Here is an 18746-nt window from a genome sequence, read left to right as displayed (position 1 = left end):
TAACATATGTCATGTCATCTCTCTCTCTCTCTCTCTCTCTCTCTCTCTCTCTCTCTCTCTCTCTCTCTCTCTCTCTCTCTCTCTCTCTCTCTCTATTGACACTTTGTTCAAAGAAAAAATAGTACCACCAAGTTTCGAAAACATGGAAAATGAGAATTGCAAAAAACAAGGTTTCCAACTTCATACCAAATTTTGAAAGCTACAGCTGAATTTGAAATTTTAACATTAGATCCATACATACATACTTCAATATATGTCAAGAGTAGATTGGCATGCAAGCAAAGAATTCGGAGGAGAAGAAGGAATGTAAAAAAGGAAAAAGAAAAAAACCAAGAAAAACAAAAAAAGAAGAAAATAAACGAGAGGGGAAGAAAAACTAAAAACAAAACAAGGACGATGGAGGAAGAGAAGAGCTTTGATGGTGAGAGAGAGAGAGAGAGAGAGAGAGAGAGAGTAAAAAGGTAACATGGACAATAGGCAAAACAAGGTGAAAAACTTTGGAGATAACCCCAAGATACACCATACAATGGACTAGCAAAAATACCATCTTGAAGTTTTCATTTCCCTACAAAACAATCGTTTTGTTTTGAGCAAGTAAAAATAGTCTTTCAAGTTACTACAAAAGGAAAGCAATACAATCTATCAATAACACCTCGCAAAGAATCACCCCTGAGGCAAAATTTAAAGTGTAAAGGACCTTATAGAGTGGCCTAATAATGCCCCATGTACTAGCCTTGGCTCTTTTTTCATATGTACTTCAAGCTTTGTCTGCATGTAGGCTTAAGCCTTGCTTTACTCAACTCTTACTTATATAGTATGTACTCATTTTGCAACATCAAATGGCCTTAAAGGATGCTCCACTATTCATTTAGCTTTATGAGTACAATATGGCCTTTAAAGTGATACTCTTAAAGTGTATTTAAGTAGTTGTGTGGAGTATTTACCCTATGCTAACAAGCATTTGCTAGCATTAATTGTTTGTTAATAGTTGTCCTTGAATAGTTATGAGCTAGTTTTACCTGCTTTTTAATGTCACATTCCCAAAATGGGGCCTTCTCCTTCCTATACGCTTCACTACTCCCACTCCCGTTCCTGGTGGCCATAACCTTTTCACTCGAGATAGGATCATTGTGAATTTATTTTTCTTCTTTATTTGGGATTTCTTTTCTTACTTATAATTTAGCCATAACTTTCAAGCACTGAGTTTATGTATCTTATCTCAAATCATATACAATTATGCTTTTCTTGTGTGTATACATATATATGAATGCATACGTGTGTAAATGTATAAAAATGTGAATATGGACCTCTATAAAAATGTATGTATTACGAATGTATTATATATATACACATCTATATGGGTATGCAATTCCAACGAAAATTATAAGTAAAAAAGCCGAAAAACAAAACTCTTTTCCAATTCCATTGTGAGCCTTGTACTATTATTCAAGAACTTTGACCCAGAAGGAATTATTGATGTCATATTGACTCATTCTAGAGATTTAATAGATGGCAAAGGTCCATTATGTAGTTAGGCATACACACAAGGACACTCCACAACTACCTATGTTAAAAACCGCTACTTTCACAACCTTGAGACAATCTTGAATCATGCACCTTTGCTCCCCCACCCTATATCCCTATGATCCACAAAGCATATTGTTTATTTGCACCATTGTATACTCAATTCGTCATAGAGCATTGTTAGCAAAGTCTTATCATTCCACACAGTGCCTTCATACTGTACACATTGTTCATCAATCATCTTCTAGTTTAGCCCATACACCAACTTCCATGGACTCTTCCTAAATTCTTCAATTCTTTCTCTATCTTCTACAATTTTATATTTCCTTGTACTACTCTTCTAGCAAAAATAGAATATACAAATAACAAAATGAGACCCTTTACTATCTTAGCTAGCTATTGAGGTTAAAAAACCAACATTTATACAACCAAAGGGTTGTTCCATATCAATGTATTATCGGCTATATTTGGACAAACAATTCTCAAAAACACCTAAAACACCAACTCCTTGTTTAATCTTGAGTATGGAGAATCAAGATTAGAATTATTTACAAACACCAAACCTATGTAAGCTTCTAAGCTGCCCAAATGGGATATCTTTTTCCTCCATAGCTATGGAAGGCATGTAAGTGAATATTACACACTATGTCATCTCAAAAACATAATATATATGCAAGACTTTGATATACTCCATCCAAGAGCAATCTTTTGACGAAAAGATCTCTCAAATGTGTTGTGTTCTAAGAAGTTGCTTCTTGGTATGGAGCAAGCTCAAAGATGACTTATCAACATGTTCATTCTTCTGATAACGAGAGGAAATAGAACTTTTAAGTATCTTTGGCATAGGGCCCAATATCATGTGGCACAAGATACCTCATCTCAAAAACGAGGCACATGCTCATATGAAAATGATGAAGCCATTTGATTCACAAAAGCAAACAAAATGGATATACATATACACCAGAAGCTTCATATTACATGAGATTAACTTTTACATACCCACACACTGGTCATGCCTCCAATCATGCTTCATGTAATAAAATGTAAAATGATAAAATGATGTAAAGATTAGGAAATGATTGGTAAGAACCCATCTAAGGCCCATGTTCTAAGGAGACTATCTTCTTTGAAGATACTCGTTAGACATTGGTTTTGCCTATCAATACACCAATCATTCCAATCCATTTAATTCTCTTGATCATGTTCCATTCATCCCAAATAAACCATTACATGTAGTCATGCATAGTTCTAATAGTTTCACAATTCATGCAGTTCCCCCATTGTACACTAGTGCTAAGTTTTCACAAATAATTGGGGATTTGATGAAAAGATTCCAAAGCAAATGCCTATGTGATGCTTATCGAGCAAATAATCCAAGGTAAAAATACTTTACCGAGAAAATAAACCCTTTCATTCTACAAGTTAAAGATATTCAGGTTTAGATTGTGATTATTGCTAATACATTGGAGCAACATTATCGCACAAAGAAAGCATTCACTAACCAAACACATTTCAACAGCCTTAATTCTTATGATCATGACAAAGGCACGAGCTAAGGATTTGACAAAGGTGCATGTCAAGTTGCAAACGTAGAGGATTTGATAAAGGTACCAAGTTTGGACAAGGAAAATGCAACGATACTCAAAACTCAAGTTGAGATGAATTCCCACCATGCAATCAATTCCAAAACCACAATCTATCAAGTAAGAAGCAATTATTTCAAGGAAGTCACCTTGTTTTGAGGTGTGGAAGCATTTGAAAGCACGAAAATATGATCTCGTTATGGACTAGTTACTATCCTCAAAACCAACATTTCTTGCTCAGTTTTATTATCCAAACGAAACAATACTTGCCGCCCCTTTCAATCATCTTGATGTGGTTGCTTATGACCATAAACATACACTAGACCTACCTTAAGCAAGGTCAGTAAGTCTACCAAGTTTCCTAAAACACACAATTTTTCATTCAAGGCAAATTTTTCCATAGCGAAGCTAGAAGCAGCTAGTTTGTAGTGGCCTACATTCATAAAAAATGCTTTTTGAACTTCACAATAACATAAAATATGTTAGAGGCTCAAGCCACCAATTGTATGAAACCAAGCTTCATTTTGCCACCAATATAGTACATTGGTAATGAGGGTTGAATTTCATAGGCTTCTTAGGCCACCACTTAGGCACACCGATAATGATTATAGTTTGGTAATCGTTGGTTAACGTACTACCTAGATGGGAAGCTAAGGGCTTTGCAAGATAACAAGTCACCTTTGCTGGCTTGATTCTTGTACAAGGGCACCTTTGGCATCATAATATGGCAAATTAGTATACTATAACATTGATCACATACTTTTCATGTATGTGACATAAATAATGCAACATACATGATTGCCTTACATAAGTTGAAACTAGCCTTCAAACTAAACGGCAGTAGACTTTAACTTGCAAGTACTAAAACTTAAAGACTCAAATTCAACGACAAGAAAGCAAACCAAATAATCAAGCTAGGATGCTCCTACACCTCGATACAAACAAAGACTAGCCCCAAAGCCTAGTGTCCCTTATATATTTATTTATAATTATTGAATTGCGGCTACAACTCTTCTAAATGTCTTGCTCATTGCATCTCCAATTTGAGCCTTCAAAAGAACAATTCACTACTTATATTCAACAAATTTGTAGTGCAATAAAGCAAACCTCTAGTTGCTCTTGCCACTTAAGACACAATATACCATATATGAACATGTCAACAATATCCATTAACGAATCCATGATAGAAAAAGACCAATCTACCTGAACTTTTGACCTCATCAAAATCTCGCCAAACACTACTACAAAAGCTCCAACTAGACATTCTTCACTACCACATACCAAGCACTCAAGACCTTCGAGTAAAAGATCGTAATCTTACTTAAATTTTTCATAATCAATGTACAAAAACCCCTCAAACTAGGACCCAACAATATTTCTCACAAATGCTCCCACCAACCTTTGAACCACAACGTCATGCTCACAACAACATGGCCCGACGTATGACACCATCATCAACTGTAGAACAATTATCACCAAGCTTACAAGAAGTACACTCACAACATGGCCCGAAGTAGAATAGCATCATCAACTTTAGGACAGCTATTATCAGTCTTACGAGTACAATCAACTAAATTAGACATCAAACTCGCTTAGGCCTTCCATGATTCCTCTTGATAAAGCCAACATGTGGTGAAAATTCCATCTTTTTTCCACATTTTCAAGTTTTCATATTTTCCTACGCTTTGCCTACTGTTCAATAAAAAAATTAAATTTATCAATAAACTCCAATTAATTGGCCGTTAATTTATCAAAGATTTATATCAACCTCAAACGTCGACCCATGCCTAAGTTCAATCAATTAAATGAACATTAGCATTGTCCACCATGCCCAATTTTAATATTTGTCCCATTACTAAATCTTTGCATAACTAATGGACCTACCCATGTCACCACAACTGATGCATTGCCTTGGACCCATAAAAAGAGCCAAAGATAAATCACATCTGTGTTAGCCATGGCTTGATCCAATGTCTTTACCATTAGCATGATATATTACCTTAGTCTTTATTATTTCCTATATGAAGTAGACTTAAAATGTCTCATGAAGTTAGACATCTCATTTAGTGTAGTTGTATAGGTAGTTTTAAAGCGTGACCTGAAGAAGTATTGTGTGTCTTTCACGTTTTGATCATGATCCTTGATCATGACTTGTTGTATGATGGGATTTCAAGATAACCAATGCAATCTGACAGTGCTATAGAATTATGTATTTTCTACACTACCTAAAACACTATACTCTATTCCTATATGACGCAATTCAATCTATCAATGAGCAGCTTAAGATAAGGGAACTTACATCTTATAAGCTTCAAGAAGTTGATACCTTTTGTATCACATGAGCAACACGAACAAAAATTGTCCATAACTGATTCTCATGGCATTCATGAGCCTCACAACTCATGAGGTTCTTTGCCTATCACTATCAAACTTTATATTTTCCATCATACTTATGATATTTATGCCTAGGTTTTGTGACAATCCTCTAAGTGGATTATGCAATCACAATAGAGAGCTATAAGTATCCTACTAGAGATGCTCTACTTTATCATTTCTCTGTGTAGCTTACTTCATGGCATAAGGCTGTGGATAAGACATAATTTATCTCGTTCGATATGTCTACTTTTGATAAGGCATTTAACACCCTGATATGCAAGGGTTCAAGTCATGGCTGTTTCAATCATCCATCGAGCTATGCAAGGTGTTAGCCATGGCTTGATGCATTATCTTTACCCTTAGCATGATCTATTACTTTAGTATTTACTAAATTCATTTATGAAGTAAACTTAAAATGTGTCATAAAGTTAGATACCTCATTAAGTGTAGTTATGTAAGCAATTTTCAAGCATGACTTGAAGAGGTATTGTATATACCTTCCACACTTTGATCATGATCATTGATCACAGCCTCTTGTATGATGAAATTTCAAGATAATCAATGCAATCTTACTGTGGGCACCATGATTCATCTATTTATTTATGTTCCATTTCGAGCATACGCTTTAATTTCTATCTCTAATTTATCATTATTAGTATTGTAGAGAGTCATTCCACATATCTCTGTCATTGTATCTGAGTTTCTGGTTAATTGTCTAATAAAACATTATGTATTTTCTACATTGCCTGACAATATACTCTATTCCTGTTTGAGGCAATTCATTCCTATTATGCATTCTCCATAGATTTGGGACTGAAACAGTCCACATGGCATAAGCACTGAGCATAGTGCTTCATAAAAAGGAAGATAGATTTTCCAAACATAGTGCCTACTTCTAGGCCATGAAGGAAATGCCACTAATTGTGCATTTTCATGCAAACCCATTAGTCAACCTAGAGACTAATTGTGCATTGAGAAATATTTGATAGACATTAATTTCTTGCTTATATCTTGAATGGCATGATCATTTACTTCATTTATGGCTTTTGTAAGAACGATATTGACCGAATATCAACAAACAACCCAAGGGCATCACTTGTTGAACTTCAATGTTGTGGAATCAACAATACTATTTGCAAGATCAAGTTTTGGTCAATAACTTCTATTGGGTCCATTTGAAACAAGTTAAAGCCAACGAAAAGTTTATTTGCAACCAAGCCAAAGAAGTTGTTCCCATGCTTTGAAACAACTCTCAATTCAAAGCAACTATGCCACTACTACACTTTTAAGTGTAGCATGTTATTCGACGCTTTTAAACAACAATAGGAGGCGGCATTGATGATCCATCCACACTGCACAACTTTGAATGCTTTATAATAAGTGTTATAGATGAGAGACAAGTGTTCCCTTTCACTTTCACCTCATGGAATAGCTACATTTGATAGATCTTTTTTAGGACACGTGCTTTAATCCCTAGGATTGATCATGTAAACCTCCAAACTAGTCATGCATCACCACCTTTGAGACAAAACTTTCGCATGTCCTCCAAAAGAAACTTGCATATTGTAATCATGGTGAACAAGAGCACAAAAACAAGAAGGAAAAAAGAATAAAAGAGCTCGAAAGAGAACTCAACATATTTAACAAACACCCACTTTAAGAGAAAAGACATGAAGGATCCATATGCACTTAATGTTCCTTAGATTCAAGAAGATCCGAATGTCAAGTAATACAAAGTGGTCTTCCTTCAAAAGTATTGATCCTTTGTTGTTTCCTCCAGTAATGGATTACATTGTCAACCCAAGAAACACTACTCCCATTTGACCAATCACACTGCATAGGCATGTGTCAACTTCCAATCCATACAAAAACTCAAAGGAGAATATCCCAGAGCCATCTTCTAGGATATCCCAATCAATGTGATACTCACCACTCTCTTCAAAATCTATTCAACAACCTTGTTTATAGCCCTTGCTTGGACCTTGGCTTGTAGGCAAACATAGATTACACTCCTTATACAAATTATTACATAAAAGGTAGTAAGCTCTCTGATGACCCAATTTAGAAAATGAGTATTGTGGTCAATGATCAACCACACAAGACAATAAAAGTAATTTATAATTTCCTTACAAGAGAAGCAATCCACAAAAGATGCCTTATTTCCACTTAGTGCATCAATCAATAGTTATTTGTATTTAACTGGTATTAATGTACTTCATTAATGGCTTAAGAAGCTTACAAAATTCAATCCCCACTTTGGATAAAGTGCACATATATCCCATATATATTGTGATCATGTGACACTTCATTTGAACACTTGAATATTATTATCATGTATACCACTTCATTTATGTGGCATGCCACATAAATGGAAGTATGTGACCATACCTCGTCTCCTAATGTTGGCATATATGAAAGTATGTATGATCGGTAGTCACTTTGATATCCTCTATTAGAAATCTTGCAAGATTAGAAATGATTATTTCAATTGGATTTGTTATCACATGGTAAGCTTCAACTCCATGATGTATTTGATATAGGTTTTCTCTTTGTTCCAAAAGACTCAAAAATCTTACACATGTGCCTTCCTCATGGTCTCCCTCTGTATGCACTACAAAGCTCAAGCCACACCTATAACAAGCAAAGCACCTAAAGCCAACACCAAACTAGCTTGGCAAATACCAATTCGCACTACCTATGTCACAACTTGTCATCTCATTAATGAAAATCTTCTTCTCTACTTAATGTATACAAGCTTCACTTACATTAAGACCTATAAGCCGAAGCATACAAGCAACATGATAATAAAATGAACCTCTTTGTTCTTAGTCAAGTATTGTCAACTTTCTTCTGCCCACTGGAACTATGTGAGCATAGTGGCATTGGAACATGTTCCATCTCTCTATGTAAGAAACAAAGGAATTTTTAAGAGTCATGACATACATGAAAATGGACTCTACTTTCTATTGTTCAAAATAACTCGAAGTTTGGACTATTACTACCTTCAACCAGTTAATGTCTTGAAAAGTAAGTATGATTTCATGATTGACAGATTATGGTTGATGAACCTTAGCCATGATCATTCAATGTTAATTCAAATTGAAATGTGGTTTATAAGTCCAAAATTGTAGGTGTTTTCTAAGTCAAGAACTAGCAATTCAAGACCATATGTGCTTTATTTGCATATTCCACTCCAACATTATATATTTGTTGGGATTTTTTGAAACCATTTCCATGTCTTTGAAGGCTCTACTATGTATGCAAGACGTGTCATCCAAACTCGTCAATTCTTGCACCACTCCACACAAGAAGGATAATACATTGTCTCTCAATTCTTCAACCACTCCACACAAGAAGGATAATACATTGTCTCTCTCTTTACTTGAGCAATGCATTGGCGAAAGCGTAAGAACCGTTACACATGTAAATTGCACTTTGATAGCTAATGAAAAGTTATATTGCAAGTACAAGGGAACTGAAAATAAGCAAATCTCGAAAAACGATAAACAACAAAGCGGGAAAGGAGTGATGAGAGGCATCTTTGCTTAAAAAGCCTCACAATAGAGCCATGAAACACTTCACCCGGAGGCCAATGCAAGCTCATCAACCATGGAGGAGCAAAAAACCCATCTAAAAATGGAGACTTATCTAGGTCTACTCAAGGGGCTACATGAACTAATATAAGAACATTGTATAAGTTTTTACTAAAAAGTATATTGTACTTCAAGTCTACTATTTCCACCACCATGAGAGAATCCATCGCTAGTCTCCAGACTCTCATGTATCCATGTTTAATGGCAACAAATATAATGTTAACATTACATCAATTAAAGCTTTTGGAATGAATCTCGATCTATCACCTATAATCATAAGCACCCTTCTTTAGTACCTATGCCAACATGCACACCATATCTATTGATATGTGCAAGATAATTGGAGAAAATCGCACTTTCTACCAACTTTCCTTAAAGTCAACATCATCTTATCACCTTCATGGCAATCGTATCCAAGAGCGATAAATAGTAATATATGTTCACATGAACTTATACATGCAATGAGCTTCTCAAATTGTGGATAGCATTGCATGAACTATGTTTCTAATACAAATTCACACATGATAAAACCACAACAAGTCATGTTAGTCTTCTACCCTCGTATGATCCAAGATGGGAGATTGTGAAACAAATTTAAAATGATTGAATAACAATCTTCCATGAGTGGAGGAACATTTATAGAATGAAGTAAAACCCGTATAACACCAAAAGGGGAATGATATGGGACAAGAAAGAAAAGGGACTCCAAAAGATAGATCAACTACCTGTATGTATGTTAAAGGCTAAATCTTGTCCTAGTGGAAGATCTTCAACTCTTATCTCAAGGCATATTATTGTCCAACGAAGAACGGCAAGTCATCTTTCAGCTAACGAAGAGATTGTTGAGGGTGCAAAACACACTAATATCCAAATCTGCACATTCTATTGGCATAATTTGCAGAGAGCTGCCACATCACAGAATTTGATCAAGTAACATAGAATTTGATCAAGTAACATGGGCCACAACTTACAACCAACCCAAGAGAAGGGACTGAAATGGAAGAGCTACAATAGAGTCTTTCTATGCAAAGTAATATAAGAGGTGGTTACATTCTACATCCTCGACAAGGTGGGGGGATAAAATCACAGACACCTTACAATCTTTTTTTCTGAGGAAATATAGAGAGAACTTCCTACGCGCAACTAAATATATTCGTATATCATGTACTTTTCACAGAAATACCTCTCTAGCAACCTCATCAAAAGGTCATACAGCGTGCACATAATGTTTACAAGGTAGTTACACATGAGTGTCCATAACTAAGAAAACTTTCGCAGCAATATTTGTTCTTAAGAGCATAATTTCAGGACATTGAACTAAATACCAATACTTTCGATTGCGACCACAAGGTAATGTTTGTTAGAATCAGTTATGGGCAACTAGATCACAGGCATTGTTGCTATATCCTCTGATTAAATGTTGCCTTCTGGAGTGAGATATACTGGTCATTATGTGTTACATTAGACAGCCATTTTTCCATATGCAGAGCATCTTGTATAGCAGCCTCCATAACACTGAACCTTTGTACAGGTCTGTTTATCAAACCTTCTCAGCTGTTTAAATAGCCCTTAGCCCTCTAGAATTTTGCCCATCAAATACAACATTCCTGATTCCAGAAAAGAGGGAATCAGCCAATCATGTCAACTTGTCTTATGTTCATATGCCATGCTGGAAATGTTGGGCAGCAATTTTTTTCCATAATCATGTGGCAACCCTGGTGGTAGGGTACTGAGTATCATCCCACTGACCCAGGTTTAAAGCTTGCTTTTTTGTTCCTATTACTAAATGACTCTGGGATTACTAGATGACTGGGGATGTACAAACTGAACTCGACCTCCTGGTTACCATGTATTCAATCTAGAAACCAAACTACATTCATTTGTCCAGCATACCATTACATAAATTACATAGGAACACTCGTACAATTTTGTTTATCAATCTGTCTTAGCTGTTCAGAATACCCCTCTGGGTCTTTGACCACCATGCAGTTCATTCCTCATATCAAAGCAGAGAATCAAGCAAAAATCTCAACTTGTCTGATATTCATTTTTTCCATGTCGGAAAGGATAGGCAGCTTACATACTAGTATGCAATTTGTCACGTAACTGCATTCTTGTAATATGCTCCCACCTTTCACTGTGAGGTGAATAAATCATTATGGGGGTAGCTTACAAACATCTATTTCTCTACATCAAAGCATCTTGTATTCAAGACTGCATACCACAAAATGCTTGTATAATTCTGTTTATCAGTGCCCGCTAGCTAACACTTCCCAACACAGAGGAGTCATCTGGTTTCTCCATTTTACCCTCCTATTCCATTCTCTTAGGCTACGACATCCGTGTAAGGGGAAAGCAATTACATGAGACACAACTAAAATCTGCTCCTGAACCACAGACCACCACACATGGTGCAGCCAGGTTCAAAACACAGATGACATACTTCAACATCACAACGAACGATGAAGAGGGAAGCACAGTTCTACACCATAGTGTAGATTGGCCTAGAGTTTCACTATAGCAAATGTAAGAAAAGACTTCATTCTCAGGGTGAAAGACCCACAGAAATATGTACTGAAAGATGGACAGTGTATGTAACTTATGCTGCAAAACATCTGCTGCAACCAACCACAAAGGCAGCCAGTAATCACTGCAAAAAACTTGACAAAGAGCTTCCATTGTCATAGGAGAAGACTGTGGTAAGATAGATGGAATCTCTCTGTCCAAAGAAGAAAAGATGCCTGCTGTATGATGAGAGAGAGAGAGAGAGAGAGAGAGAGAGAGAGACGGGCAAAAGGAGGGATGGGGAAGGCTCTGCCTCATCACAGAGGATTAAAGTGATTCTAATAGCAAGCAAAAATGAAGTGGCAGTTACTTTAGATTGTGACAGCAGATTAAGCTTAAAAAACAAAGCCAAGGCAGTGCTGTCAAGCCAAGGGCAGTGCTACCTGTCTGTAACCGTTTCAGTAACACGTGCCATCCAAGTACAGGATTGTAAACCAAAGGAGGACGCATCCAAGTGTAAAACGTACTGTCCAGCCAAAGAAGGTATCAGGAGCAACAAACTGTTGTCCAGGCAAATATGAAACCTGCATGGCACTGCCCAACAACATAACGTTTAAGACTGATTAGACCAGATTGTGGATCAGATATTTATTAACCTTGAATTCATGTTGCCAGGAAGTATCAAATAGTACTACAACTACATGTTAACTGCATGTCAGTCTTCAGATAACAGAATAATAGCAAACAGGTATTGCAGACCAGATTATCGTTATTAAGCAATATGTTTGAAGGTATCTGAAGAAAGATCTATCTAATCTAGAATCATAAAAAAGATGTTTCTATTATGTGAAAGGTGGACAAAAGGGGTGGGATAAATATGCATGAGAATATTCACTCGCTATTTTTTCTAGCTCCTAAAACTTAATTCCATAAAGTATAACTTTTTGGAATTGCCGCATGTTTTAGTTAATAAGAGCTATGGGCTCATATAGGTTGTCTTGCCTCAGTCCTCTGCCGACTACATTGCTAGCACCATGAATAAAAGTAGAAGGGCTCAAAATCTTCACAAAAAGCCAAGTTGGGAAAGTTGAATGCTAAGTCTTTGATTGCAAAATATATGATTGTTACTTGGCCATTTGCTCACCCAAGCCTTTCATGCATACTTTCAGTTTCATACAGCCAAGATAAACAGTGGCATTAAAATCTCAGTACAAAGTAAGTATCAGAAGTCTCCAGTCATTAAAGCACCTAATACAAACAAGGTAACACCAATTGGACTAAAATATGTAATTGCTCCCGGGTCATTTGTTCACTCAAGCCTTTCATACATGGTTTTCAGTTTCATACAGCCAAGATAATCTGTTACATAATTAATCACAATGATATAAAATAAGAGATGGAACTCTCCAGTCATTTCTTTCAAAGAAATTAAAATTCAATTCAGGTATCTATTGAGCCACCAAAATTAAGTCTTCTGAGCTTATTGCTGCCTCTGGAGCTGCCACACAGCCAGTAAACCCTGTGCTTTGCCGCCCAGATTCACCAAATGGCATCCTGCTGCTGCTGCATTTTGGGAGCTGCCTCAAGTACGACACTCTCTCGGAGCTGTTCACAGCATCTCCAACCCCCCATTCGACTATTTAAGCTCTCTTACTTATTCATTTTCATTGAGCATTCACTAGATTGTATTAATCGTGTTATTGTACATTCTGTCTCTCTCTACGTTTGCCCGAGCATTTCTTTCCAATGCTTCGTTAATAATCATCACTAAGATAAACAGAGTACAAATGCAGATACATGAAAGAATATAAGCACAATGAGTATCATCTCAAGCTCTGATGCCTAGCAAGCTCTTAACTAAAATAGCGACATGTCTTGCTATATACATTTCTTTCAGCTCCACACAGCCCAGACTGCTTCTCCAAGTGTCCCAAACCCCATCCTCCACCCTCTACCTGTGCCTGCCAGAAGGGCCTCCACCTTCTCCTTCCATGCCATCCTCCTCTCGCGCCAGCACCAGACTGCTTCCTCCTCTGCCTTACAGGCCAGATGCCACCCCACTCACCTCCAATGCCCTCCCACCAGAACCTACAGCCGCTAGGTTGCAGAATCACCATCTTGTTCCCCTTTGGCTGCCACAAGCAGCACCAGTTGCTCCAAAATGCTGCCCTGGGCACAAGTTGATGTCAATACTCGACCCCTGCTCCTGTTAGCATCCGGCCTTTGATGCCACCCAAACCGGCCTCTGTTACTGCCAGCAGCTAGATTGCCCCACCCTGCCCACCAATCAGATACAGGCCACCGTTATTGCAGCACCTATCCACCGCTTAAATGCTGGCCTGTCAACGCCATATGCTCCAGAACAAGCCACCCTATGCACATGAACACCTATCCACCGCTTAAATGCTGTCTGTAAACGCCATATGCTCCCTTCATGACTGAACAAGCCACCCTATGCACATGAACATACCCCATGACATCCACCGCCGCTTGAATCAACTGCCTTGTGGCCTACGGGATGCCACCTGAACCAACCTTCCTTCTCGGATAGCATGGTAAATGACCTAATTAATCAATAATTACAGCAACCAGAAAATTCACATAAACTGAAAATGCACGCTTTACTACTTTAATATTGGACAAAAGATAGCCTGCTGGCCCCAAAACTAGCACTCCTTGTGATATTTCTTTAACTTTTATTGCAGATAGATGGAGTACAACTAAGGTATTTTGATCTCCTCCACTAATCCAAGTGCCTCTTGCTATCAAAACTGACTAGCAAGCCTTCAAACCAATATGCCCTTGGGTTCACTTGGGGAATGGCCTTCACCTTGCTCCTTGAAAGACAAATCAAGCCCCAAATCTGATATGGGGTGGTTGCCCTCTTGAATCTCCTTGAAATTCTTTAATTTTAGCTGCTGGAGTTCAAGTCCTAGGCCCTCAATTTTGAGCATGCATCCCAAGGTGGTTGTCAAACCCTAATTTCTACTGCAAATTAGGGTTTACTGCAAAGATTTACCAAAATCTCCACCTATGGTGACTCAAATGGCTGGATTTCATTGAGATAACTTGAGAGATTGCTAGGGGATTACAATGCTATAGAGAGAGAAAGTTCAGAGTTTCATCACGAGAAAGATAGAAAAACTACTACTACCCTTCTCAAACAGTTATGAAAGCTATTAGCTACAACTTAGGACCACTAGAAAGGCTGCTGCCTCCTCTTGTATACAATCACCTGTCCTGCACGAGAAAGATCTTGGGCTACTGTCACTTGCATCTAGAGAGCTCCAAACTGTTGTCACCTACTGTGGGACTAGTCCCTAGTGGCTACAAATTACATCAGCAACATTTCCTTACTCTCTAACAGCCGCCTTCCCTCTCACAATGGCTAGAAAAGACTTCCACCAGTCCCTAAAAACGTTTTTCCTACTTGCATGGGCAAGTTTTGCCAAGTGGCAGCCTTATAATCCCATTTTCCAAGATTATCCAGCTTATTAAATTAATTTTTAAATTATTAATTTAAAAAACAATTTAATAATTATTCTAATGCCCAAAATTTTAATTTCATCAGTCAATAATCAAATTGGCTAGGCCAATTTGTCTCCAAAGTGTTCGTGAGCAGTTATTGACCCTCAGACTAGCATTAGTTAATTAAATAATACCTAGTCTCTAAAATCACCCCACTGGTACTAGTGGCTAATAAATTGGTCTAGGCCAAAATCTAACACCGGGTAGCACCTAGTACTTGTCAAGCATAACTTATTAGAATTTTTGCCTTTGGCATCAACTGACATCTTTAAGTCCTTGGCCCGTCACTGTGAAATAACTAACTCAAACGTCACCTGTGCATCTCACATTTACACATTTGATTAACACTTAATCATATACTCAGCAAATTAATAAAATTTCACATCCACCAACTGACATCTTAAAGTCCTTGGCCCATCACTGTGAAATAACTAACTCAAACATCACCTGTGCATCTCACATTTACACATTTGATTAACACTAAATCATATACTCAGCAAATTAATAAAATTTCACATCCTTGTGACACCACCTGTCACCTAGACGCCACATAGACCCACTTAGAGCAACCGCCTAGCTTACCATCACCTGCCCCCAACCCCCCTACCTAGTCCTTAGCCACCATTCCTCTAGTCTATTGACCACGCCCCATTGCAACAAGCCTTCGCTTGTCATTCAACTTCTTCAACCATTGGGACTAGTCTCCCATTCTGGCACAATCAGTCCTCCCATTGCATGTGAATTCATTATATCTCATACCTCACTTATGCAAAGGTTTCTATATTGATTCTTCATTTTTTCATTCTCTTCATCTAAGCACTCATTGGTAATTCAAGGGATTCTATACTTGGTACAACATATTGACCCTCTTGTCTTCACAAGACTCCCCTAAAATCATCATATCCAAATGCTGATCCTCTATCTCTACATCCGAACAATGCACCCAAGACACTATCATCTCTCTATTCCCAAATCCAAGTCAATACGACAAATTTTGGAGATGAGGAAACGAAGGATTGTCACATCCAATGGCATAAAATTAGTACTATCCAATGTAAGTACAGTACTAATCGAACTAAAAGCAATTGGAGGAATGTCCAATGCTACGTTCAATGCAAAGAAATTATATACATAGTTTTAAGACATATATTTAATGTCGAGATTAAAAACGCTATACTTTGAACATTAAGAGTCTCTACTTTAAACGTTTGATGCTTCAAAGAATAGGAGAGAGCTTGGGAGTGGAGCTTGAAAGTTAAGGAAAGAGAGCTTGATAGCTTTTGGGCTGTTTTTTTGTGTATGTGTGTGTTTCTTTGCTTTTTTTGTGGTATTGGGGCCCCGAGGGTGCCTTATATAGGAGCCTAACATAGAAAATGCAGATCCGACATCAAACTCCGCAAGTAGATGGCCCCCAAAGAACCATCCCACAATACCTAGTATTCAAGCTTGGTTGAAGATGCAGCAATAATCTCTTGTTTTCCACTTGATTAAGAAATAGAAGCCAAGCCCAAAACGAACATATAACTACCATGAGAACCATAGTTGCCAAGAAACCTCATCTCTCATATGCTAGAGACATGGTGTCACCACTCCTAACCCACATTCTCAATAGGAACCTTTGCAAAGGCTTCCCTACCAATCGGTCAACTAATACTATAGTTCCATTACTGAAATCTAGAGATCTTATGGCTTCTACTAGCTATACGACCATCATGGTTGACCACATGCTAGAATGGATCTATACTAGCACATGAGCTAAGCAAATGGGTAGAGATGCACCAATATCAGATATGTAATAGGCAAGGTCTAGGAGAGGGTATTCCACACTCGACCACATTTTTGCACTCTGACCTATCATTGAGAAAGATTAAGCACAAAGGAGACGGATCTATAGTTGCTTTGTAGACTTATACAAAGCATTTGATACAATGCCACAAGCCAAGCTCGTGCAGAGACTGCAAGATTTGAGGGTTCCCCCTAGACCTTTGACCCTTATCAAATGTTGGAAGATGTAAAAGGTGTTCACACCTTTGACACTCACACTTACATACCTGAGGTATGTTCAAACACAAGGGTGTGTATTAAAACTAACAAAACCCCCTTCACATCATGGGTGGTTAAACATGTGACACAAAACACACAAACACAAGGTTCTATCTCGAAGAGCCTGTTTTTAGTTCCGTACAATGATTTTTTGAAAAGGAGATACATAAATGGGAGTGTATCATAGTGCAACGAATGTGCAAGCGTATAACCGGACTAAAAGAAAATGAACATGAGAGAAGAGGGAGAGAGAAGAGACAATAGAATGCAAAAATCTCCAGTAGATGAATGCTAAAATGAAGAAGGCAAATGTATATATGGATTGTCAAATGTATCTCCGCGAGCCAATCTCTCTTTTCACCTAAAAACAAGTGAATGATGACCAAGGCAAACCACGCAATGAATAGGTGAAAAAATACACACAAAATAATCAAGTCAGACCAAGCAATAGATAGGCAACAAAATACACATAAAATAATCAAATCAGCCACTATTGGTCAACTACTGCCCAAAAAGCAATCGCTGAATAAAATAATGCATAAAATGCTGCATAATAAACGTGGCTGCCACATGGCATCTTGCACAACCTGTCTAGCCTATCCAACTACCTAGATATGCTCAAAATGACCAATAGACTATATAGTACTATCCGATCTAAAAATAAGTAATGGGTAACTATGCCCGAGAGAACTAACTAAAGAAAAGTAAACTTGTAATGTGTGTCCATGAGATTAATAAATCTCTAACACCCCCTCTCAGATCCTAGACAGGACATCAAGCTCATGGATCTAGAGTGTTCACGAAGAATGGTCTGAGAAAGAGCCTTCATACACAAATTTTCCAAGTTATCCTCCATCTTACAACAAACCACATCAATGGTCTTATCCAAGATCCTCTCCCGAATGAAATGGTATTGTATCTTAATGAGCTTCAACCTAGCAATGGAGTATGGGATTCTATACTAAAGCTATGCAACTCTCATTGTCGCTATACAATATAGTAGAACCAGTCCAAGAAAAACCAAGCTTTCCTAACAACCACCAAAGCCAAACTGTCTCACATGGTAGAAAACACTGCTTCATAATACACATCTGTAGATGATAGGGCAATTTTGGGCTGCTTCTTGCTACTCTAACAAATGGTGCCGGCACACAAAGTGAAGAAATATCCTCTTGTTGACCTCCTGTGGTCAACATCTCCAACCCAATCTAAATCCATCCGGCCCTATAGTACCAAGGTTGAATCTCCTGTACCTACTAGAAAATAAATACCTAGATTCGGGGTCCCCCTTAGAAATTGCAAAATCCTCGTAGCAACATGCCAATGAACCAGCTTGCATTCACTCATGAAGCCTACAACGGTAGCATCTGCTACCGGTGAATCTATATGGGTCGTACCTTCTAGTTCAGATCCATGGGGTTAGAAAGAGCCTTGGATCCCCTCTATCTCAAATATAGTCAAAAGCTCCTACACAAACTGTTGTTGGGAGATGAAAATCCCCCTCGGAGTCTACCAAATCTCTTGACCTAGAAACAAGTGGAGAATGCCTATATACATCATCGCAAGCATCTTGTGTAATGTCTCCTTTGTCTAC

The 18746-nt window shown here is 37.7% G+C and overlaps 1 protein-coding gene across 5 annotated transcripts in view; it reads right to left on the bottom strand.

Moving 5' to 3' along the window:
* The window catches only part of LOC148038399 (uncharacterized), a 121525-nt gene that overhangs the window by 34828 nt on the left and 67951 nt on the right, over positions 1 to 18746 (bottom strand). For 4 of the 5 annotated variants that reach the window (XR_015689485.1, XR_015689481.1, XR_015689482.1 and 1 more), the window contains exon 10: positions 12025 to 12175. The gene's annotated coding sequence lies outside the window, so the exon portion shown is untranslated. Of the gene's footprint in view, positions 1 to 3525; positions 3817 to 12024; positions 12176 to 18746 lie in introns of those variants that run through there. The other variant, XR_015689483.1, reaches the window with a different exon arrangement.

The sequence above is a fragment of the Lygodium microphyllum genome, chromosome 3 (assembly GCF_053477565.2).
Source record: "Lygodium microphyllum isolate KBCC chromosome 3, Lygodium_microphyllum_v1.1.10, whole genome shotgun sequence".
Classification (NCBI taxonomy): Eukaryota; Viridiplantae; Streptophyta; class Polypodiopsida; order Schizaeales; family Lygodiaceae; genus Lygodium; species Lygodium microphyllum.
Note: the sequence above shows the minus strand (reverse complement) of the source record. Positions and strands in the feature narration are given on the sequence as shown.